General features: G+C 33.2%; 1 long non-coding RNA gene across 4 annotated transcripts in view; it reads left to right on the forward strand.

Annotated features, from left to right (window-relative positions):
- Positions 1-25,159, forward strand: part of LOC118198199 (uncharacterized) — a 43,028-nt gene extending 17,869 nt beyond the window's left edge. For 3 of the 4 annotated variants that reach the window (XR_015038496.1, XR_015038493.1, XR_015038494.1), the window contains exons 5-6: positions 4,079-4,140; positions 24,442-25,159. This is a non-coding gene — a long non-coding RNA (uncharacterized LOC118198199). The remainder of the gene's footprint in view (positions 1-4,078; positions 4,141-24,441) is intronic. The other variant, XR_015038495.1, reaches the window with a different exon arrangement.
- The last annotated feature ends 1,865 nt before the right edge of the window (positions 25,160-27,024 follow it).

Here is a 27,024-nt window from a genome sequence, read left to right on the forward strand (position 1 = left end):
AGTCAAAGTTGAAGCAATGGTGATCAATGATAGAGCTCAACCACTATACAATATTACGTGCCACTTGTATTGTTTTCCTGTCTCTTAACATCCTGAGAAATCTGCATCATTATAGCTCTCCAGTATTCTGATCTGTGTTTGTTCATGCATATAACGCCTTTAATAAAAGAACCTGCTCTGTATTTGAACAGAGGTTTCATGTTGATACAGTAGTCTTTTAAAGAATTTTCAAGGTGACATGAAAGAAGGTGAATACAGTATACTAAATTGCTTCTTGTACCTAGCATAAAATGCATTAAAGCTCCTGCAGGTTTCTCTGCTAGGGAATCTTTGTCTTAGGTTTGTCTTCCTTTTTCTTTTCATTTGAACTTCTCTTCAAGATAGGAGGTGACACAAGCTTGTGATCATCCATCCCAAATTTTTGAGGAATTTTTCTCGCTTAAGCTTGCCTACTAATTTTGTTGCTTCCATTTATCTTATTTTTTTTTTCCCTTCAAGATACTGAATTTCAAATTCAAGAAAGTATACTGTTGGTTTCGTTGGGGTTCTGAATCTGAATTTGATGTCTGATGAATTTTTCAGATTCTTGCAAATCAGTTGATGGAACTGAACCATCATCTGCATGTAAATATGTGATTGATATTAAACAGACATCAGACTGAATAAGATACATTTTCTCATTAACTGCAATACTGAGAATTGAGTGGCTAATTCCTAGCTTTGTTACAACTAAATGTTTGATCATAATTATCTCCAAAATGTTGTGCGATCCTTTTAGCACCATGTCTACCTTTGAACTTATTAATAGACCTCTCATCATTTTTTTTATCTTATAAATCTATTTACATGATCTAGTTTTGACATCTTATGGTAATTTTTCTGAAGTCCATTTTTCATTTTCCGTCAGTGATGTCATTTCTGACTCCATAACTTCTATCCACTGTAACTTTGTTTACTGTTGATAGCTTCTTCATAAGTATCAGGCTATTCAGAAGCAACAATAAAAGCTTCACTTAGCATTATATATTGATCGAAACACTTCAGCTTTCTCAATTCAGCTCTACTCCTTAGGTTTCGTGGTTGTCTGTTGTTTTGTTTTCATGTTTTTGTTCTACAGTCTTTTTCCAACATATCGCCAGATATTTCTTTGTTTTGTTCAAAATTATATTCTTCACTAAGAAAATTGTCTTGATACTTGATCTTTTTCTGTATACTCAGTGTCAGAAATTAGTGTATTTTGAATAGGTACCTTTCCTTCACAATTTGTAAGCTTTTCATTTAATATTACACCACACTATTGGGTTCTTTTATCCATCAATGATATCTCTGTCAAACCCAATTAAATAAGCTTTTGTAGAGCTCCATGCTCTTCTTTGTTTAGATGTGAGTAAAACAAACAGATCCTATTATGTAAAGTCGTTTTATTCAAGGTCTCTTTTTAATCCAGAGATTGTATGACCTCCTAGTGGCGATTTGCCAGTTCTGTTTAGTATACGTTGGTGTTGAATAGTTCTGCCCACAATTTTGCAGGCAAATTACCTTCAGAATTTGAGTACTTGATCAGGCATTTTGATTATTGTATGCATATCTTTTTCATTGGAACCATTTTGCACAGGAATATAAGCTGTTTTATTCTTTTGAGTGGTTCTTTCAGCCTGCGAAATTGCATGCATGTTGTCATTGCCAAACTTGCCTTCGTAATCACTGAAAAATTCTTTGATTCCATAGGTTTCTAGCATGTGCAAGCATATTCTTTAACATATTTGCAACTCCTGACTAATTTTGATAAAATACCAAAATTTACTATAGCTGTCTTTAAATGCAACTAAATATCTTCTGGAAAAAAATTCACCACGAACATCAGCTGAAATTAATTAATCTACCAGGTTTGCTGGCTTTCTTTCTTTTGCTAAAAGATAAACTGCATGCTTCACATAATTTACTGACAAAAGGCAATTTAATACCTAATTCTTTCTCATGCTTGTCCTTAACATGATATTTATCTTGATGTTACTATTTCTGATGATATAACTGTAACAAGGAATTGTCTGCTTTGGTAGCATGCATTTATGTTAATTTTTAGGCATAACTAGTTCAATAGCTGTCTTGTACAAAGTACCATATATACTGCAGATTTCACTGAACGCTAGTTGACTGTTGCCTTTTAACAAATATTCTCTAGCTGTTGAAATAATTTAATATTCAGATTGACTCTTGAGTAGGAAGTAAAGGAATTAAATTTCTGTTTATCTCAGGTTCATGCCAGTAGAGGTATGGTAGAGGTAGACAGGCTTAGGTAGACTCTTTGGCCTTTATTTCCAACAGTTGTCTTTATACAAATTGTGCCTTTCCAAGTGCAACTCAAGCTGTTTCCCAGCAGCTTTGATTCTGCAAGACTTACATGAAATCAATAAAATATGTGGATAGTTCATGATGTGTCTCATAACTCCACTGTCAGTCCAAAATAATGTTGGATGAATTTCAGCTATACAGGCTTCTTTATGAATTAACACTAGTGTTACACTGGGATTATTTTCTTTAATGGGTCCTTGGTGACTTGTTCTTGAGTAGTTTTCTGCCAGTAATCCATTGTTTGCACTCTTGTTTACCAATGCATTGTTTACCAACGTTCTTTTTGCTTGTAATGCTATCAATATCATGACTTTTCATGATTTTCATCGGAATTTGGCTTTCTTATTTGTCAAATTGTGTCCTTTAACTGTTAGAAGCATTCAGAAACAGTATTTCAGATTAAACAAATGAGGAATATGTGGATATATGGTCGAGTAGATGGCAATGGATGCTTACCACAGAAAATTTACTAACAGCAATATCCAGGGAGGCATTTTCTGTACCATACCACCTTCATGGACATTGATTGATGGCTGTTGGAGACAGGATCCTTTCAAATAACAAGGAATAATGCAGGGCAAGAATGCAGTGTACATACATCTGTAACATAACATAAAACAAAGCACTGCATTGGTTTGCTGTTTCGCTGTTGACCAATACATGATCGGTTGCAATTGAACTGTGTATTCAGCACAAAATGATGTTGAATGTTCTGCTTGCAGTAAACAGGCACCCTTTCCGCATGCAGAGGGTCCAGCTCCTAGGGGATGACAATTACCCCCTGAGTAGAGTTCGTACACCGAATGCTTGATGCCACTTAGAATGATTCATAGTTTCCCTCCACTATTTTATTCTCAGATGAAGCTGCTTTTACGAAAGAAGGCTTGGTCAACATGCACAATAGGCATATATGCTCTTCGTTGATCCCCACACTACTGTCTTGTCAAAAGTGCAGATTCTGCCATGCTCAATAATAAATACTTCCTCGCTGCTTTTATTTTCCCCATATGCTTTGGAAATTTGCATAAAAGAAGTTTGCTTCTTCTCAACCACAGTGCTCCTAATCTTTGCATTTGTTTGGCCACTCTCTTCAAGGGTTCTCTTCAATTTTTGCTATTTTCATTTACTAATTGTGGTTTGTGATAGTATGTTCTATGGTGATTTCTTCAACCTCTTAATGCCTAATCACCCCATTGAATTTGTCAATTGAATTCAGGAACACCATGTATACAAAAGTACATTAGCAATTTAAAATACAAATTTTAATTATTAAGTAAGGATTATATGATAACAAAGAATGACAAACTTTTTTTTTTTGCAATATAGTTTTGTATATAATTAATTTATTATGACTAATAATAGCAGTTCTTTTTTCAGTATATTTAGTTTTTTATGAAACAATATATGCATCTCTTTCTGTAAATTTAATAAAAAAATATTTTTAATAAAAAAAATATTTTTAATCATAATTAATTATGGTAATTGCTTGAAAAATCAGTCTGACAACCCACAACACCATTAGAGATGGACGATTTTTTTGAACACATGCAGGAGTTAGCCAGCTTCGAAGGGGGGTATTGCCCAGATGACCTAATTGCCTAATAATAAAAATAAAATATTAATATCTTGGATAAGTGTGTAATCATTTCTTTCATATTAATGTCTTAGCATTCTAAACAAAAGTTGTACTGCTGGCATGAATATAAACTACAAATTTCTTTTGCAGTAATTGCTCTAAGAATATATGAAGATAATTATATAATTAAAAATATGAAAGAAAATTCAAAGGTAATTTTAGAAATTGTAAAATATTAAATTTATTGTTTTATAAGTGTTATTGATTTCTGCTTTTTCATCATGTATTCTCTTTCATCATATTTCTCTTTAAGAATATTTTATGTATTTGCTATTTAGGACTGTGAGTAATTTGTAGTAATTGTCTTCAACTGTGTTTAAAATCAAGGTATTGTTTTTTTATTGATATGAAGTTATGATATCAGATTTGTACAAAAAAGTTCTTACATTTCCTGTTTGGGAGCACCAAAAAAGCCAAGTATGTACATTTTTAAGCAAAATTTATCAGTCAGTTCTTAACAATATTTTTGCTTCTTAATGTTTTCTATGTTTTTATAAGTTTCCAGAGATATAAATACTTTAAGAGCCCACCAGTGGCACAGTGGTAAAGTCACTGAACACTGGTAGTTCTGATCTGGATTTGATTCCAGCTGAACTGGCTAGATGCATGATTGTTTCCCCCATGCGCAATGTGTATATGAAACAGTTTCTCTTAGAAAGACCTCCACGAAGGCATCCCTCCCATTAGGTAGATTGCACTCGTGTGCTTTGCCATAATTAAATAAATCAAGCCAAACCATTAGTTACAACTTTATGCATACATTAAAAACTGATACGCAATCTAGGTGTTTGTTATTCCATAGGCAACTGTATCTCTTTTTCCGTAACAGCTACAAATGAACAGGACACGCAGCTGTTTGTTCCCTTTCAGCGAAAGTGTGCAAATATGGAGCATGCTCTTGGTACCTTCAAAAACTTTGTCGAGAAGTTGCTATCTCCATTTCTATAACAGCTGCAAATGAACAAGAACTGCTGTTGCCCCCAATATGAAGCCCATTTTTGCTACACTGCAAGTTTCGACAATATCCATATTAACCATGCTGCATATTAAGCATGCATTAAAAACACAGAGTTAAAATTTAGTTTCCTGACTTAGCCATATAATGATCAGTGCAGTTTTATAATTCTCTGAAAAGAGATGAGACAGGGAAAAAGTATATCAGTTACTTCAAAATACTTCTTTAGGAGTTATCTATAACTTATAAAAATAACTTGAAAGAATGTTATAATATAGATATTCTTTTCAAAATTGGGCAATAATATAAATTTAATAGCTCCCAAGTATTCAAAAAAAATTTTTTTAAATGGAGTAATCAGTTAAAATGTTATGCAGACTGAAATGATTTTTTTTGGTTGAAAGAAAAGCGGCATGAATTACATGATAATAATTAACATTATTAAAATTAATTTATATATATACAGTCAAAAGTCGTTAATCCGGATGCCCATAATCCGGAATGATCTATAATCCGGACCTCAAAGCTACAAACTTTCTGCGCATGCGTCAATGCACAATGCGTTCACACGTGCACGTAATACCTTTATGCATGCGCATAATACGTTTCTGCATGCGCGTTTAACGTATAACGGACGGTATAAGCTAAGCTAAAATTATCTAATTATCTATTTCAATTAATGTTGCAGATTGCGTTGTTCCTTAATCTTCAAATTGGATCTGGCTTATTATTTTTTGCAGACTGTTAGAGCAATTTTATAAAAGTAAGCTTGAACTTTCGATTATAGAATTTCCAATGCTGGATACTGCCAAAGGATCTACAAAGTGAAAGCATGTTTCGATGTCCATCAAAGAAAAAGTCGATTTGCCGCAAAAAATGGATAAAGGCATATCCTTTGTTTCTCTAACTATTCCGAAATCTGTTTATCAATTTCACGCTGCTCTGCAGGGGAGGGGAACATCGCGGCGCACAATTGACTGGAAGTTGATCTGTCAGCACTATCCTTATCTTCAGGGCAGATGTTTTTATTTTATTTGACTTATAGTTCATTACTAAATGTAGTATTTCATCTCGATGTACTCTGTCTTTGATATGATTTAAATCAAATTCATTATAAATATCACGAATACACATCAAATAGTTTTCTGGTTGCATATTTCTAATTTCGACTATGCGTAATGTATGCTTTACGCATAAGTGCATTGAAAGAAATATTTAATAAAGTAAATAAATAAATATAAACCTTTTTTTTTTTTTTTTTGTAAATTTTGATACCCTTTAGGTCATAATTGTTCTTTATTTTATAAATTACGGTTCCATATTTTTAATTTTATAATTTCTGCATGCTATCTTACCAGATTTAAAATGATGATCTATAATCCGGAAAAATCGATAATCCGAAATCGCCGAAGTCCCGACGAGTCCGGATTAGACTTTTGACTGTATATATATTACAGTGCATGCAAGAACTTATATACTGACCTCTCTTGATGATACGATGCCTGTTCTTGAGCAGAAATTCATAACTTTTTTTCTTTAAAACAAGCAGCTGTGTGAAAAATATTTCCTGTTTAATTAGATTCCATTATACATTAGAATAATTTCAGACTTTTTTTTTTGACTGATTCAAAAAAGGATCAAAATTTCAATTTATTGCAAATTCGTACTTAGTAGAAGACATTAAAGGACATTTCACCTAAATGAAGGTGTTGCTATAACCCTTGCCTATAATAGCTCTTCAAAAATGTAAGCAGCAAAGGCTTCTAAGTTGAGAGGCATTTGAAAAATTTTTGGCATCAAGAAATACGAAATGAATGAATTTTGAATTTTAAAGAAAATACACTTATCAAAAAGATTTACTCATGGTAAATTAAAGATGGCAAAGAAAAATATTTCAAATATTTGAAGAAATATTAAAATACAGTAGTTAAAAGTCTGAAATCCAGACATCCAATATCTGAACCTCTGGACCACCAATTTTCTTTTTTTTTTTTTTTTTTAGAATTTACAAAATTTAGTAGTGTGGAGTATAATACTCCAGAAAAAGCAGGTGTGTCATAGAAGCGATTTTCTGCCCACTGAGATTTCTATCTCTCACTTTCAAACACTTGCTGCTCGAGGAATTGCACTGTGGCCTATGACAATACACTGATTGACGTTAGCTGAGATCACACTTTCAACCCTTGAGTGGTTGTGAAGTTGGGTGGTTAATATTTTCTGACCTTAACAATAAGTGAAACCCAAAGACATATTTGTTTGGCGTGGGATGTTGTTGCTAATGTTGGTTTTCTTTTGTTGGTATACTATTGGAAAGAGAGAAAGTTTTTATTTATAAGAAATAAAGTTCAGTTAACCCTTTAACTGTCAAATTATTTTGATGATTTGAGTACACAAATTGTCAAATTTTTTTATTGCAAAAGTCAAATGTTTAGTACAAAATAAAATATACTTAAGTAGCTAAAAATTGATATTTTGAAATACATGGGTAAAATTTTTAAAGTTTTGTAGCCACTGCATATTTGCTTGAGGCAGCTGCCACTCAACATGGCAGTTGTAAAGTTCACTTCTAGTGGAGCATTATTTTCTAAAAATGAAAAAAAAATAATTATTTTCTAAAACATAAATAAATATAAGTGAATACCTAGTAGTAGTTCAGTAATTCCGTCTTGTGTGGTACAACTGGAAACACTTCTCCAAGCACAAACCAACTCCATAATCACTACACCAGAATCGTGTTTCCTTCCTTATCTTTTTCCCATTTTTATCCTTTTTCGAACAGCACACTTTGCACTGTCTTTTAGGCTCACCTTTCGCAGGAGTAGGAGGAATATGGAGTATAAAATGTCGTTCAGTAAGACGGGCAGGGTTATCTATTGTAGGTGGTCTGCCAACATTCTTTTGTCTAGAAGCTGCATCATCATATTTATGTAAAAGCTCTTCTACAACTTGGATTCGAAATTCTAAAAATGTAATACGTTTCCCAACTACATTTTTATAGAGCAAATATGATTTCCAGAGTACCTTGTCTAGTAAATGTAAAAATATCTTTTTATAATATTTTTTCTGACGTTTTCGAAATGTTGGATGAAAGGATATTTCCTGATCACAGCGATCTACACCACCCATAGTTAGACTGTAGTCAGAAACGATCTTCGGCTTGAGTATATCTCCATTTTTTTTTATTTTTGAGGCTGACCATGGAAGTATCATGAATACTGCTCATCAAACACACATCTAGTGATGAGTCGGTACTACCGAACCGGGTATTTTGTAACGGGTACTGAAAATCGGTACATCCAAGTACCCGTTACTTCAGTACCGAAATCGGTACTTTTTGGTATTCGTTACTTCTGTACCAAAACGGGTACTTTTCAGTATTTGTTACATATGTACCGAAACGGGTACTTTTCAGTATTCGTTACTTTTGTACCGAAACAGGTACTTTTTGGTATTCGTTACTTCTGTACCGAAACGGGTGCTTTTCGGTATTCGCTACTTTGTAACGAAAATATGCATCTCTTCTCGGTATTTCGGTATTCGTTACTGGAGGATCAATGAGGGTTCAGCTCACTTCGGTTTTGGTACGAGGACAGTAGTATCTGGTTGTATTTGCGAAATGGTGATATGCGCTCCTTGTGTCCATGAATGACCTTGAAATAGGGCATGGAATGGCAAACGTGAAAGGGGAAAACTTCCGTTCCGTTCGTCACAGAGACTAGAGTTTGAGGTAGTCTAATTAATTGCCTTTGTGTGCGCGGGAGGACGAGTGTGAAATAGTGGAAATTTTTCGAAAGGCCGTTAGTTGTGTGTGTGTGTGTGTGGGGGAATAGTAGCAGTTGGAGTCACTGTCGCCGGCATTGCTCGCTTGTGATATGAGTCGGTATAGTCAGGAGGGAAAGGGAGGGGAGCGCTAGATGATTTGCGATCTGAATTGTACACGTTTTAATTTTTCATCGTTTGTAGGAGAAATCTGCGTGGATCTGAAATGATTGATTTGGTAAGTTGCTGTTGTTAGATTGGTGAATGGAATCAACTACCAACTAGATTACTTCCTTTTCCTCAACATATTTTTAGCATAAATCATGAAAAATATTTTTGTTTGCTTGCTTAATAGGGCAACGTAAATCATATGATCCTTTTTAAATAAATATGATCCTTTTTTTATCCCGCTGTACCTACTTCAGAAAATGTCATAGCATCTACTGGATCACTAAGCCAATGAACATAAAATACAGACGCAATTTTAAACTTTCCTAATGAAAGAACAAAGATAACTGACCCACTTATGATAATTCTTGCCCCTTCTAAAAACAGATTTTCATCTCGCCAAAAACTAAACCCAGGTCACGTGTCTAACGCAGGATTGTCAATGCCTGCTTTACCCCCAGGACGTGACGACGCTTTTCCGATAGGAAGAGAGATGAACTTTGACCTGGCAGTCCGAATCTTCTTTTTTTTACTCCCTCTGGAGCTTATTTGAGGGGGGGACTATCGAATGGAACACCGGAAATTATCCAGACATGTTTATGTAAACATACATGTCCCTCCCTTTTTTCCTTTGCATTTTTTGCTCTTTCATGCCTGATTAATATAATCATTACGCGATATTGCACTTACCCTTTTCGCAGCGTAGTGCTGATTTTAGAATTTGCAGCTGGAGTGAACAGCAGAAGTCGTTAATAGAATTTTTTTTATGCTTATCTGACGACGCTGATGACCATCTCCCAACTTCGTCACTTTTCCCATAAGATTCATTCTTGTCTTGTACTGGTGAGTATCGGTACGTTATAGAATTGCTTAGTCTCTATCAGTTTCTTATGCCTCAGAAAAAAAAAAAATCGAATTACAAAATGTCTAGTAAGAAAAGGAAATTCAGCTTTATTTGGCAGCACTTTTCCTATACTAATGAAGACGAAAAAGTTATGTGTGACATTTGTAAAGACCTTTTATCCATCAAAGGTGGTTCAACAGGAAATTAAGAAAACATTTGCAAAGGAAGCATCCTTGTGTAAATCTGCACGAGAAACGCGCTTTGCTGAATCAAGATGTTGATGATATTGATGCCGCTCTAACCCGTTCTGTCGTCACTAGCCCTGCAGATGGTGGGCAACCATGCACATCCCAGCAGACTACACAACTTACGGTAGACAACAGTGCTTGTGATATTGTTGGTGTATTTTCACAAAAATCCCAGTCCAGCATAATACAGTTTGTCCAGAGAAATACGATGGATGTACATAACAAAAAAAGTAATTGATTGCGCACTGATCAAAATGGTATATAAGGATTTACAACCAATAAGTATCGTAGAAAATGAGGGATTCCGAGAATACTCAAAGGCTTTGAATCCAACCTATTCCTTACCTTCACGGAAAACGGTTTCTAAATCCTTTCTTCCTGCTGTTTATGAAGAAAAAAAGAGTAGTTTAAAAAACGTTCTTAGTGCTGTACAAAATATCTGACTGTAGACTGTTGGAGCAACCAAAAGGCTGAAAGTTAGATGGCTGTGACAGGCCATTTTATTGACGAACACATGCAAAGGAAAACGGTACTGATTGACTGCTCAATTTTTGATGAACGTCATTCAGCCAAAAATATTGCAGAAAATATCATACACATTTGGCAACCATATTTTCTGAGGGAAAAAGTGTCTTTAATAGTGACTGACAATGCCAAAAATATGATTAACGCTGTCGACAGCGAACTAAAGTTAAAACATTTTGGATGCATTGCACACTCTCTCAATTTGGCTGTCACAAATTCTCTAAACGAGGTTAACGACCTTCTAACAAAAATTAGGGATATTGTCATAGTTTACAGGAGAAGTAATATCGCTGCAAAAAATCTACGAAAATATCTGTGCTCTAGCGAGGAGAGAAAAGACTTAAAAGTCATCTTAGATGTGAAGACTCGTTGGAACAGCACATTTTATATGGTAAAATGTTTCCTTGAACTGAAAGACGCTATTCGTTCTACAATGGGTTTGATGAATGACCCCCCCAGAGGCTCTTGATGTGCCAGAATGGGAAAGTGTCCAACATCTTTGTGACGTTTTGAAACCTTTTGAAAAGGTGACTTGCGAGTTGAGTTCGGAAAAATACTTGTCAGTATCTACGGCGCCAGTGTTAATCGGCGGACTTCAAAAAATCTGCTTAGTAAAAGGGTTAATGAACAAGTACAAAATGTGGTACTAGTACTACAAAGTGAATTGGGTAATAGATTTACAATTATCGATTCAAGAGAAGACATTGCTCAAGCCGCTTTCCTTGACCCCCAAATAAAAAAATTGGGGCTCAAATGTGATGTCGCCAAAAAAATTGAAAGTGATATTATCTGTGAGTTATCGGTAGTTGCACAAACTACCCATAATCTTGTTGAGGATGTGGAAGAGGATGAAGAAGAGATAGACGAATCGTCGGTTTGGTTCGAGTTTGAGAGTAAAGTTAAAGACTCTCGAACTTCATCAGCTCTCGCAGCAGACGCAGCAATCAACAAAGCTGCAGCAGAAATGAAAAGATACCTGCAAGAGCCCATTCTTTCCAGGAAATCTGATCCACAGGAGTGGTGGGAAAAGAATAAAAATGTATTTCCTAATTTGTATGAATTATCACGGAAAAAATTAGGCCTTGTGGCTACTTCAGTGCCATGCGAAAGGGTGTTCTCTAAAGCTGGATTAATACTGAATGATTGGTGAAACCGTTTGAGTGGACAAAAGTTGAAACAACTAATTTTCTTACATTAAAATTATAATATTTAATCATTTGTTGACCTTCTTAAAATTCCAACCTAAGTTCAGCTTAAAATGTTTATTTCTATGTTTATTTTCGCTGCATTATTTTCAAAACTGTTTCTGGGAGTCAGTTTTTTTATGCTTAATTTTTCGTTACATATTTTAAGTGGTCTTTATAAAAAGAAATAGAAGGAATTAAATGCCTAAAATTTCCATAAAGTTAAAAAATTTGATACTTTTATAACGTTTTGCACAGCCTATCAAAGTTTTATTTGTTTCAATTAAATGGAATATTACTTCATTCAATATCAATTTCTTAAAAAAATATTATTTTGAAATTGTATTTAGATCATTAATATAATATAAAGTTCTACAGTTCTATTATTTACTTAGCTGTACTCACATATGTTAAGTTCTCATATAGTTGAAAGCATGCTATCTTATTTTCTAGTGTTTAAATCATCTTTAATTTAAATTTTTATATCGAATGTACTTATTGAATTCATATAATGTGATTTTACAAATATTTTTGTCGCTTTTTGCTGTTACAGCATCCAGATATTACGTTCTGGTAGTTTTAAAGACATGCTGCGTTATTTCCTTGTGTTTTTAATAATCTTTCATTCAAAATTCTTATGTCAAATGTGCTTTGGCAGTAATTTAAGTTTTTAAATATTTTTTACTATTCTGTTGCATTTTTGTTTACAGCAGTTACTGCATCCAGGTATTGCGTTCTCACAGTTTTAAACCCTTCGCTATCTTATTTTCTAGTGTTTTTTGATAATCTTCAATTCAAAATTGTTATATTGAATGTGCCTTTTAAAATCATATTGTGCGTTTTTAAAAATATTTTTAACCATTTTGCTGAAATTTACTTATTACTGTAGTATATCCAAATATATTACATTATCTCACTTTTCAAAACATACCTCATTTTCTAGTGCTTTTGGTAATTCAAAATGTTTAAATCAAATATATATGTTTATGCATTTTTTAAAATCACATTTTTTGTTTTTAAAAATATTTCTAATCATTTTGTTGTTTATTGTACGGTGCCAAATCTCCAAAAGTACAAATTTAACTCAAAATAAACCTAAATATAATTTAAAAAGGAACAGTATAAACTTTTTTGTGGAAAAGCTCTTCAACCACGTGTATATGAATAAATGTGTAAATTTTATTTTATGCCAGTATTGTACAATTAAACACACAAGGTCATTTATGTTATATTTAATGTTAAAATTATCTTACATTTTTATTCAGAATTTTTAATATATATAGGGAAGAGTAGAGAATAAGAGATTTCTTTTTTTTTTTTTTTTTTTTTAAATTTGGTAGCTTGAATAAGTTTTATTTCGCAGTGGTACTGAAGGTCATTATCTTATTTATAAGTGGGATAAAGGTTTGTGATTATTTTAATGTCTAGACCTTATGCACTCCTATGCCCTTTACTACCGAATTGTAGGTATTAAATGACTTCTGTGGTATGTTATTTATCCGTATAAATAAAAAAATCATGTTAAAACAGACTGATCATTAAATTTCTGATATTTACTTAGGAAGCTGCATCCTATCGGTTTGTTACACAGCTAGTTATAGTTTTTTTTATTTTAAATTTATTGCGACATTTTTACTCATAGTATAAAGTTGCATCAAAATTTCTATTTTCCGATTTTTTTTCCCCTTTGTTTCCCTCCAACAGCACAACACAACACAGCCGAAAAAACATAGTGTACTCTCCCTTCCTTCAATATCATACAAAAATCTTCCGACGTTTTTCAAGTACCCAACTATGCTAATTCGGGGCTGTCCATAAATGATGTCACACTTTTCTGCAACATTTTGGACCCCCCTCCACCTCTTTGTCACAAAGTGTCACACTTCAACATCCCCCCTTTGTCACATGTCACGCAATATTACGTAAACTTATACTTGCAGTTCAAAAACGTAGCACTACGTTATGGATCATATTTCAGACTTTATTTTTAAATTTAAACTATATGTTTTAATGACATCTGTAAATATAACAATAATAATGATTCGTGTACTTATTTTGTATGAAATAAGAGAAAAGTTTACAGCAAAAACATAATTAATACACAATAGCAATAAAATTACAATTTCTGCCGCTACCCTATTCTGAAAACCTACTCTGAATGCCTTTTTTTTTTGGAAAGAAAGGAATGTAAGTTAAAAAAAAAAAATCACATGAAAGTTGCTTTCGCCCCAATTAAGGAAATACCTTCAAATTTTGGTAATTTTAAAATAACTTCAAAATTCAATCTGCTGATTTTAAACATTTTTATTTTAATCAAAATATGATTCCCCCATCTTGTCACAAACTGTCACAATTTCACTAACCCCCCTCCAAGCGTGACATCATTTATGGACGACCTCTTTCACGAAATTGATAGAGCACCCATCGATTTTGCTGCACCTGCACACAAGACACAACCGAAAGCGAAAATGTTTTCATCCATCCACTTCCCGCGCCAATCCTCCCAACCCCCACTGGCCATCAAAGACAATCTACACAAACTCAACACCAGAAACAACCCGCCACGCTCTGCTGCTCCTCAGACACTTCCGTAGTTGACATGTTTTCTGATATTCAAAATCTTACTCCGTAGAGATAAAATCAAACACGTGGTGACGTGGCAGAGTTCCTTCAGTGCGCAAAATCGTTAGCTGCGTATTTCGATACTCCAAATCGTTACTAGGGCATTTCAGTACTCCAAATTGTTACTAGGGTACTTCGATACTCAAAATTGTTACTAGGGTACTCCGATACAGCAAACCGTTACTAGGGTACTCTGGTACAGCAAACCGTTACTCCGGTATTTCGTTACTTGGGTACTCAGTACTTGAAATCGGTTTTCGGTACTTTTCAAAGTAACGGTTACTTGAGTAACAGGTATTTTGTACTGGGTACTTGTCTGTACCCGTTGCTCTCGTACTGGGTACAAGAAAGTACCGAAGTTGCCCATCACTACACACATCCTTCACCTTCGGTTGAAGAATCTAAATCATCTATATAACGTTTCAAAGAACTGGATGCCATTTTACAACAAAAAGATCCTGTGCACTTTGAACCAAAGAACTTATAACCTCTAACCTTTGAAATTTTCAGTGATGTGCTGTCATCTATTGAATTGAGTGCACATTAACTTTTCCCGAGATACAGTCGGGTTTGACAAAGAGATGAAGCCTAAATAAATGTCTCCCGATATGTATTCGGGTATAACAATACGATGCACTCAAAAAAAAAAAAAAAAATCTGAAATGTTTCAGATTTTAAATTACGTCCAAAGGGGCATTTTTTAACATTTTGTGTGTTACCTTTCTTTATTAAATATCATGTTCCTCGCACTTTAAACCATAAGATCCAGTGCAACAGCAATATCGCAAAATAGTTTTAAAACGAGCATATCTTTAGAATTTCCGATACAGAGACTCACGCGCTGGAGATAAAAATGTTTTTTCTGCACAACAACGCCATTGCTCGCTTTGAAATCCTTGAGTTTGTTAATCAAAAATTCGTCAAAATTTTAAAAAATAGGAAATCGATCATAAAACAAATTTCAAATTTGGTGTCCACATGCTCATATTCGTTGGAGGATTACGTTATTCAAAATTCGATGACTCTATGTACCGTTGTTTATCACAATACGAGAAATATACATACATTTATGCAGATTTTTCATTATTTAATTTCTTCAAATATAATGCAGGACTCTAACATTTTGTGGCAACAGTTTGAAAAGTGAACCGACATTTATGAGTCCGACGCAAAATGCCAAAACGAAACTAGTAGTCCTTCGGGATTCAAATCCCTTTGGACTAAAAAAATATTACCCCGAGTAATACTCAGGCATCTCGGGCATGACAGTTAAAAGGTTAATGTAACTGGGAATTTTTGACACGGTAATTATAGGATTTGAACAGTGAAACTGAACAAGAAATTATGTCTATCTATAAAATTGAAGAGAAAGTATTAAGATAATTTTTTAATCCACTTATGTATTCATCATTGGCCGTGCCTCCAGCCAGAAGTGGTGACCATTTTATTGTGGAGGTATCTAACTGGCAGCCACTATTGCCTCCTATGAAGAGACTGGCAGTTACAACCATGCCTTCTCTAGGATTCAGACTCAGCTCTTTGGTACCACAGTAAGCATAGGCTCCCCTAAGCACTATACCATTTGAACCGTATCAGCACAAAGAATGAAACAGCAGTTAAACAATTTACAGTGAAAAACGTTTTAACCCTTTCTGGCACGCTATCTTTTAAAGTTGGAATTTAAAGAAAAAAAAAAAAAAATGTGAAAGGTTTCAAATTTTAAATTATACCCAAAGAAGTGGTTTTTTTTTTAATTTTTTTTTTAAACTTTTGTGTGTTACCTTTATTTATTAAATATTATGTTCTATGTACTCAAACTATAAAATTAAGTTCCAACACCAATATTGCAAATTAATTTTATAATGAGCATATCTTTAGAATTTCTGATACAGAGTCTTGTGTGCTGGAGATAAAAATGTTTTTTCATAGTTTTGACATTGCTCGCTGTGAAATCATTTAGTTTTTTAATCAAAAATTTGTTGAAGTGTTACAAAATCTGAAATCGATAATAAAACAAATTTCAAATTCACATTAGGGCTTCCACATACCCATATTCTATGGAAGATCACGTTATTCAAATTTCGATGACTCTAGGTACCACTGTTTTATCACAATGCGAGAAACATGCATACATTTATGCAGATTCTTCATTATTTAATTTCTTTAAATATAAGTCAGGGCGATAATATATGGTGGCAACAGTTTGCATAGGGAGACAGCTTTTTAAAGTTTTCAACACAGAATGCTAAAATGAAATTAATAGTCCTTCAGCGCAAACTGCTGCTTTGGACTAAAAGTAGTGGGCAGACTATTTAGGCCTAGCAGTACACAGGTGAAATTTTGTAAAGATAGCATTTACTGTTTTAATTCTGTGGGTGTGCTCGAAGTGGATAAATAGAGCTTCAAAAAGAGCACTGAATCAAGCATTGCTGGGAAGTGTATAATAGAGTAAATAATTTTGACTACGATTAAAAATACTATATTCTGATTACTGTAGCAGATTACCCAGGATGCATCGTGAAAAGACCTGCTACTCTACACCCCCAAAAAACCTCTTGGTTATATGATAATTGCATGCATATAAATGAAAAAAAAACTAAAATGGCTATAGATATTTACATTAATTACACTTTCATCTATTTTTTTCATGGTGGTACTTTTCGAAGCAAGTGAAAAAGCACCTTTAAAAAAGCACAACCCGGCACTGCACGTTTTGCACGTGTGCCGGGATCTGTATTGGATTCACTATCTGAAGGCAATTCATTTAGTACTTTCAGCGCTCAGAAATAATTGTCTCTATCCGATTCATTTTCAAAATAATTAAAAACTGGAAAAAAAAAAAAAAAAAAAAAAAAAAAACCCACCTAATATTATATCCACAATTCCAGAAAATATAAACTATAAAATAAAATTAAATAAATATCTGCAACTCAAAACTATCAAAATGCAGAGCTACTAAAACTTCTTTTAACAAAAGCGAAAGAAAAAAGAGAACTGCTCTAGTGAAAGATCAAAGAGCCAACTGAAAAAATTACTCCTGACCTTCAGAAAAACACCCCAACAATTTCTTAGTTAATAACGAAACCTGCTCTCCCCCCCAAAAAGGAAAGAAACACAGATGTGCATCACCTGTCTGCTGGGCATGAGCTCACCGAAGAAAATACTGCTGTGAGCAAAGGTACAGTTGTTGGTCTAGTCCTGGTACTTCAGTGATCCCACTTTGGGCATACCAGATGTTCATCATTCGATGTTAGGCAAGATCTCAAGGTAAAAATTTTAAACTAATATAGAATAAAGAGATCACATACAGCCAAAAATATGACACAAAAATTTCTTTTCAAACTATTCCTTTTATGTCCTAATAAAATCTGGGAGATTTCCTTGAAAAATGAGTGTCTTTAAAAACTAAACATGGCTAAAAAGCATTGATTCTGGTTTGTGTCATGTTGGTATCTAGTATAAATAAAGAAGGTTAAAAGTAACTACAGTAACCTATAAAGCCTTTTCCATTCACGTTTTCTGTGTGTACAGAGGGAATGTTTCGAGTGTGCCCAGTCTAGAAAGTCTTAATAAAATAAATAAATATTGAGCTTTCTTTTCTTTTTGTCTAACTTTGATTCCTCTAAAGTCATGAATGCTTCATTATTTCATAAAGAATTGATTCATTTTTTAATTTTATGATTTCTACATGTCATCTTACTAGATTTAAGCTGATGATCTTGTACTGTGTATGAGAATAAAAGAATTTTCTTTTCAAGGTGCAAGGCAAAACAAGTCCTGGGTACTTTAACCCATAATAACCATAAAAACAATAATAGCTTTTCTGACCCTTAGAGCTAGCTGAGTAATCAATAAAAGTCTTCCCCTTTTACCAAGGTAAGATTTTCTGGAACTATAAAGAATTGTTTCTTATCTTCATCTTGTAACATCCATTTTGGGCCATTCAACCTTAACCACTAAGGGAAGAGCCGCTAAGCTTCATGTTAGATTTTTGCTCATCTATCAAATCTATATCAAATATGAAATCGTATCAAAGTTTTAAAAAAGTTACTAATAGAAATATTTTTTTAATGGTTGAGAAGTTTTTAAAATTGCCTATTTTTGGCCTGGCAACATGGTTAGGATGGGTGGGTGCCCAGAGTCACCCTCTGGCCATGTACCTGCAGATGTGCTGCATAAAGTTGCAGCACTGATTTTCATTCTGACGGTATGTTTTTGATGAAATTCAAAGACAGCTGTTATGATGTTCCAACAGAAAGAATTTGAGACAGCAGATCAGATGATTGTATAAAATCAGTGTGGGATTAGTTAACTCATTCCAGTTGTCGGGAAAAATGTCACCCAGATGATTTCTCTTGTCCACAGTGTAATGGTGCTCATTGTACTGAAACAACTACTGTACCAGATGGCTGCTTGAATATCCTCCAGCAAATGTGTGGAGTGTGCATTAACTTTTTTTTTATCAATTGTGTATTGATTCATCATATGAGAAGCTGAAAATGCAGCAAATTTATGCTTCCAGGAATGCTATGTGCTGGCAAAAAAGAGTCTTCTAACACCTTTTTATTAATTTTTGACTATGTATTCCATAATAGCGTTATTGTTTTCGCAAGTTTTACCACCTCTTAAAGTATGTCCAATCTCTTTTGAAACACCTTGTATTTTAAACTTTATTATTAATAGCTGTAGTGAAGAAACCAATGGAATCTGTTCAGGAAAATACATGCAGAATGAAGAAAAAAATATTTTTATATTAGTAAGGTAAACAAAACATTTCATATTGCAAAGGTAAACATGAACTGAAAAGAAATATTGGTCAGTTTATTAATAATACAAAACGTATGAAGTAGTATATGATCTGAAATCTGTGTGTCCAGTATCCAAAATGATCTTGTATCTGAACCACCACCAACTATTTTTTTAGAATTCTTTTACAATAAAGGTGAGAGAATTAGATTCCATGGGTAGCATCTTGCTTTAGCATGTGCAAGCTTCAGGCATGCACAGTGTTTTCATAATAAAGCACATGGATGGTCTTAATTTCTTAATTCTTAATTTCACTTTGCCACTAAATATAGCACCTTCATGTTGAAGAAACATAATAATTTATTAGCATAAACCTATAGATCAGTAATTTGCTCAATAGCAAATTTTTTGGTTGGCATACATCTCAAACCGAAGCATTCTACCAGAGTTCATCTCTGAAACCTTCTGAATAAACTTAACAAGGGAATCCGTTTTTATTATTTTTTGGTTTCATCGCCATGTAATTATTAACTCATAGCAGCTTGAGAAGTTTCATATGCAGCAATGTTTAAAACAATTTAAAAAAAAATATATCAATAAAATATCAAACAATATAGTAACCTTTCCTGTTGACAGTAGGCTTGCTGATGATCGCAGACTTTAGCCAACTGCATTGCACAGTTTTGACTACGCTGATGAAAAGAATTAACATATTTCTTTTTATATGCAAAAAATTGATTTTTTAAATGTCATTCATAGGCCAAATGATTACATTTAGTTCTGTTTGAAATAAAAATAACTGGTTTATTATTTGGATAAGTCTATATAAGTGTACACAGTCTTGAGGAATTATAGGCGGGAAATAGTTGTAATTATAATAGCTAAGCAAATATAATACAGGCTTAACTTCTGAAGCATATGATAGAAAAAAGACAAAATGTAGCAAAATATGTATTTATTAAGTCTTAGTATTCAGATGAGCCTGAGGTATGTGTTGAAATTAATTTAGGACTCGGATAAACCTTAAGTATATGTGAGAAATAGACATAAATTTAATAAGTAACTAAATGAATATAATTCAGGTATAACTTTTGCAGCATATGGTAAAAGCAAGACAAAATTTAGCAGAAAAACAAGTCCTTAGTCACTTGTCTCATGATTGCAATAGTGCACAACCAGTACTAGTTTAGCATTTAGCCCATATGCTAAAATGATAAATGACTGATTCAGAGGGATTTAAGTTCAGTTAATGTAGCAAATTGGGCTGTTCCTTACCTTATAATTTTATCCAGCTTGTTATTTTTTGCAGCCTATTATTATTTAAGCACCTTTTGAAAATCAAAGTTGGAATTTTTCATTGTTTTGAAAAGAGTTCCTAATTCTAAAGCTACAGCAGGAACTGCTGCTGATAGTGAAGAAAGTGACAAAGATATCAGGGTGAGAGAAAAAATTTGATTGGCTTTAGCAGGAATTCTCAACACAGTAATTGCAGGACCTTGAACAGCGATACTTTGTAATGGAACAATAAATTATCTCTGAACAATTGGAACTTTCTAAATGAACAATATATTATATCTATCTATAAAATTAAAGAATGAAGCAACTTTGTTTAACACTTTCATGACGGGAAGCTCAAACACGTGCTTATCACTGAAGCCAGCAGTTTCTTTCACCAGTGTCTGTCCAGGTCAGAAGGGTTTTTCGCTATTAAGCCAAAATCCATGAAGAAGCAAGAAATACACTCATTTCCTGGCCAACAGCATTTTTTTGCTATATAAACATTCGTGTTTCTATATCCCTTTGAATTGTTTTTGCATTCTTTTTTTGTTACTATGTAAAGTCTTTTAGGGTTACTATGTGAGGTTCTATTATGTTTTGCATTGCTTTTATTTCGGAAAGCCTTCAGTTTACTTAGATACCTTTGACTTCAGTTTATTATGGTAAGCAGGCTTTTTTTATCAGACAAATGATAAATGAGCCAATTAGTGATATGAATGAGAGTGATGATTCATTTCCTAAAGAATTACAAAGTGGTATTTCTAGTGATTCTCATATGGGCATTTTGTCAGAGACTGAGCTCGTTGAGTGTCTGTCTTCCAGCTCATGTGAAAGATTTTACTTTTTGTAAACAGAGTTTCTTGTATTTTTTTATTAATTTAAAAGTTTATTAATGTATTTTATCAACGAAAACTGTGGAATAATTTAAATAGTGCTTCCAAAAATTATTTCTCAAAGTGAGCAATTTTTTTGGATATATTTTCATGTAAAGTAAAGGAAAAGGTATTTAAACACTAATTTTAACATATATGATAGCTTAAAGAGCCACCATAAAGCATGCCATTCGGAAGCATTCCCTTCCCTTTATGTTTATATAATCAAAACCCACGTGCATGTGAGTCATGCTACTCTCATTTTGAGTAGAATGTCAAATCTACATGCATCTGAAACCATATAGACATACAATGCCATCCTGTGCCAAAAGTTAAAGTTTTTAAAATGTTCCAGGACACTGGCAAAATGTGTGATAGCTGGGAGTGAATGAAAAAACGCTCTGGCACACCAGCGTGTCGGCTGGGAAATGAGTGCCTTTCTTGCTGGTAAACTGTAAACAACATATCAAAACCTGAGACCATGTGCCATAAATACGAGTCAGTCGTATATTGTATACTAGTTAATGAGAGTGCAGTTGCTATGGGCTTTACTGAAAAGGAACTATGTCTCTGCTACCATTCCACTTATGAGTTGTTGGTTTGCTTGAGGAAACCATGTAACTTAATATGAGCCAGTCAGTATTGAGCATGTTAATATTGAAAGTAGGAGATTAACCTGACTTAGCTCTTCAGAGAATATGACTAAAGTGTAATTTAATTGCAGTGCACAAATTTAATATCTTTTATTTAATATTCTTTTATATAATAATGTGCACATGGATAATTATGTGTAATAATATACACGCAAATAATTTAAGTCTACAAACAATAAATTTCGTGAGTATTCTGGGTATTCATAAATGCCAAATTTTCCCATAATCATCAAAAGAAGTCATGATTTTTAGAAGCTTTTCCCTGTTGTTTGTAATTTCCACTATAGTTGAAAGAAACAACTTTCAGTATTGAATATTTTTCATATGTTCACGTTAAAAAATTGCAGAAAATGTTGGCCATTTCTATTCTTAATTTAAAAAAAAAATTACCTTCACAATAACATACAGTAGAAGCTGCACACTTTGCTGTAACTTTCTAAGAAGCATTGACAGAATCCTTCTTTTCATATTTGTCATAGAGTGAGTGCTGCATCATTTTGGAGATCTCTAATTATCTGAAATTATTTTCTCTTTACAGTCATTGTGATAACAGCAACAATAACAAAAAAAAAAAGTAGTGGGATCAAAGGGTGAGAATATAACAAATAAGGTTGTTGTATCATGGTAGATAGATACATGTTCGATTAAAAAAAGGTGCAATCATCTTTGTGCAGATGGCTTTTGCTCACTCATAATGCGACACCATGCCAAATAGTTGGAAGAGCTTTAACTTATCTGCTTTACTCCTAGAATCGCAAATCATACTATCTTGGGTGATGTCACTTCATACACATTTCTTCTGTAAAGAATATACTTATGCTTTTTAACAGCTGCTATGCTTTTAATCATTGACCGAGTGGTGAAGTTTTCTGAACAGTGGTAGTCTCAAACTAGTTCAAACCCAGGTGAACTGGTTGGCTGTATGGGTGTTTTCATGGTTTTCTCCACATATAATGTGAATACAAGCCAGTTTCTTTCAGAAAATTCTGCCAAATTCAATTATTGCAAGTTTCATAGACATGGTATACTCCGGGAACACATTAAACAATATTTCATTAGAATTTACACAAAATACAAGTTGCAAAATATCCCTTTCCAAAATCCAAATGAATGCAAGCACAAAATTTTAGCTTGAATGCTAAATAAACTCTGTGTGAAAATTAGGTAAAGTTACTGCCCTAACTCTGACTACTCTTTATAGTAATATGATATTATTATTATGTTATTCATTGTTATGGACATGCTTGTCATCTGAATTAACATGTAATGACCACTTCTGGTGCACTTTCTCATATTCAGGATAATTACTACTTAGTTCTTTTTATGTCATATATTATTGGTTAGGTATGCAAAATTAAATACTGTTTGTTTTCAGAATATGCCAAGATAAGATTTTACTTAAAATTTCATTCAAAATTTAAAACCCATATTTAAAATGAATTTAAAATTGCCGTACATATCCAGTTGTATATCTCCACCAGTTCAAATAATAAGTTATGTAGCTGTTGACTGTGAATAATCTCATTACTTTTAGCTTAAAAAAATTTCCCCAGAAGATGAGACTGCATTTGAACTTTGAGAAGCTTTTCTCAGAAGATGGTTTTTGGAAAATTATGTATATCATATCCTTCAGATAATATTAAATAATATAGGACATTACTTAGAAACTTACCACTTAATTTGTTTTTGTATAAATACTTTGATCTGTATTATATAAAAATCGTAATTATAATTGTTTTGTATGTAATTTAGGATTGAATTCATAAAAAGTTGAAATTTGAAAAAAATAACACAATCATTATTTAGCCTTCTACATGCATGCCTTTTGATGTTATATAAATTTCAAGACATTCATAGGGCTTCTGGATTGCTTTGTGAAAGTACAGTCTTTCATCTTGTAATGCTTTTGCAATTACTGAAGTAGAATGCCTTGAAAGTTAGTTTTCATATTAAAAAACTGAAAGTTGTTATTGTTGTCTTGTTCGTGTACTCCATGGAAGAATGGTTGCCAGAGCTCAAGGAGGGCATCCAAAGATGTCCCCCTCGTTTTTTGGTGCTTAGGCGATGTTGCGAACTGAAGTGAATTGACATCAGCTTCTAGAATGTATGAGAATCAGAGTTAGTCTTTGGTTTGAAACACGAAAGAATGCTTGGTTTTTTTGTCTGTCCTTGTATGTGCTTCAATGAAGTAGTAACATGTTTTCAGAATGCCTTTTGTCTCCCTGGATTTTCCAAAATACTGCATTGAATAGATGTGAATCTATGAATTGAATTTTGGCTTTTCATTTTCAACAGGCAGTTTATCACCGGGTGGGATAGGTCAAGCACACTTTGTGATAATGAAAACAATTTCAAAAGAGCATTTAATTATCTTTATACATTAGATTGGGATAAAATTTTTAGAGAGCTTCACACATAAAATAATTTGAAAATTTACACCACCAACCGCAGCCTGCTCGGGAAACTGGTGGGAGAGATTGGTTCGAATTGTTAAAACGTACTTCAGGTAAATTTTTATTGAGTCAGGAACAATTGAATTTTGTGATCTGTGATTGTGAATGAGTTATTAATTGTATAACATTATTAATATATGTTTCAGAAGATCCACAAGAATTGATTCCTCTTACACTTGCTACTTTTCTTATCAGAAACCATTTTTCCTGTGTTAGGAATATTGATGAATTGGATTCCCCAAAACTGAATAAAAAATTAAGATACAGAAGAAAACTTTTTAATAATTTAAGAAAACACTTTAGGGAAGAATGTCTCAATGAGCTTATTCATAAATGCAATGATGTTGTGAACCAAAAATTGGTAAAATATTTTTAATTGCTGCGGATAATAAAAAGCATTTATTTTGGCCCATAGCAAAGATTACTGAACTGATTCCTGATCAGGATGGAATGTTTGCATGGTTAGGCTTAAAACTTAACACGGAAGAGCTGTGACCAGTGTAGTAGGTCTTCGCTTTAGATCTACAAGTTAATGGAACAGTGTTAACTGAAAATAATTCACAGACAGCTTTTGGATTTAAAACTATTTTTGTCTTCTGATGATGTAATAATGGAAAGATATACCTTTTTTCTAGCTATGTGAAAGTGCCTAAAAGACTGGTTTCATTCAACTGCACTTGTTATGAGTTTGAGACACCCCAAGTCTCAGTTGTGGAAGGATGTTGCGAACTGATGCTGAGGGAAAGGGATGTCAGCTTCTAGAATGTATGAAAATCAGAGTTAGTTTTTAGTTAGGAATGTGAATAAACATTTGGTTATTGTGTCTTGGTATGTGTTTCCTGTACACCAATAAAATATTTTCATTGTTTTGGAATGACTTTTTCCCTCTAGACTTTACAAAGTGCCCTGCATCGTGTAAGTGGGAGGTTATGAATTAAATTTCGGGTTTTCTTTCTCAACATCCATCATTTCTAGGTATGGGAATTTGAGGATAATGTCTAAAGGCACTTTAGTCTATTTTCATGGATAGGAAAACTCTGAATGTAGGAGACACAGGAATTTTCATAAAATATTGCTTTTCATATTTAGAAACCATATAATTTATTTAAAAATAGAGTTGCATATAAAATTGAATGTTTTCAAATAATTACACATGCCAAATTGCAGTTGTAGCAATAACCATAGTGAAGGCATTCCAAATTTTATATAACACAATTTTGACTCATGTAACTGCAGATGATTGTATAAATGAGTGTAGGTAAAGTTGACTGAGGATGGTACATTGCGATCATAAGAAAAAAAGGAAAAACTTACTACATTTCTAATCCAACTGACTGAGTAGGTGAGATACATTCTTTTGCAAAAAAATCGTAACACCAAGAAGGAAGATATAATAAATAGATGTAAACGGGAAACTCATAAAAAACACCACAGTGATACACAACATTATGCATATTGCAGACATTATGGGAAAATTTTACATTAATAATTTATATTTTGAAATTTAAAGAAAATAAAATTCTCAAAAGAAACTTTTAAGTTTATGTGTATCAGGCTATCTCATTCATGCATATTTACTGTCAAGCATTTCTGACCTGATTGTTTAAAAATTAACAATTTTACATGCAAATCTTTCAGCAGCACCACTAGAAACTACTTGCCAAATTGATACAAAGAACAGATACATGGGGTCTTGAAAATCGGTTCTTCCAAACTAACCTATTCAGAAGGCAAAGTAGAATTTACAGCACGTTGGCTTGAGGGTGGATTTTTCTGCTGTGTCGGGAGCATGGTGATTGGTGAATTTTCATCCATTTTACATTACCCAGGTCACTTTGTGCTAGGCATTAATAATATAACTGACTTAAGTTATCTGTTCTGTGCTAGTAAAAGTTATGCTTAATGTTTGATGACTAGAAATTGTTTAGTGAAAACTCGATAGGACTATCCAAGATAAAATTTTGTTTCTTTCAAATGCACTTAAGATAAGTATACTGATATAATGAAAGTTAATAAGATTATAAAAGTACCTTTCAAAGCCTGAGTAGTAAAAGCTGCTGAACACTGGTAGTTCAGTTTGGGGTTTGTGTACTGGCAAATGGGCTGGCTATGCGATTGTTTTTGTGGTTTTCCCCATGTGTAAGATGGAGATGAGCCAGTTTCTCTTAAAATGTCCTCCATGAGGCATCCCTTCCTTTTTTTCCATAGAGTCCTTAATGGCAGAACACCACGTAAATAAATAAATAATGAAAAAAGTATTTCAAATGCTAAGAGAAAGAAAAGGAAAAGAAAGCAGTAAACTAATATAGCCATGGGAAAAGAAAGTAGTAAACTAATAGCTTCACAAACATTCAAAAATAAAAATTTTTGTGGGAACTTGTCACTCAGAAATTCTTAATTTGTTGAAGCTAGATAAAATTAAATATTTCAGAAGTTGCTCTTCACAAAATGGGGGAAAAAAAGGGAAAAAAAACCCCTCATTCGTGATAAAATTTTTAGTTAGGAAAAAGCAGGATATCTGAAGAAGAATGCATGATTAAATATCCCTTGAACAGCTGATTGCAAAGCCTTTGATCAAGTTTAAGAAATGAATAAAATAACATAGAACTTCACATTCTGACACATGTAATACTTTCTAGTAAAGATATCCAAAATTGACATTTGTTTAATGTTATTGCTTATTTTTCTTAAATGTGCAAAATATGAAAATACCAGTACCTTATATCAGT

This window comes from Stegodyphus dumicola, chromosome X1 (assembly GCF_044657685.1).
Source record: "Stegodyphus dumicola isolate Sdum_Otavi_A_Nest chromosome X1, ASM4465768v1".
NCBI lineage: Eukaryota > Metazoa > Arthropoda > Arachnida > Araneae > Eresidae > Stegodyphus > Stegodyphus dumicola.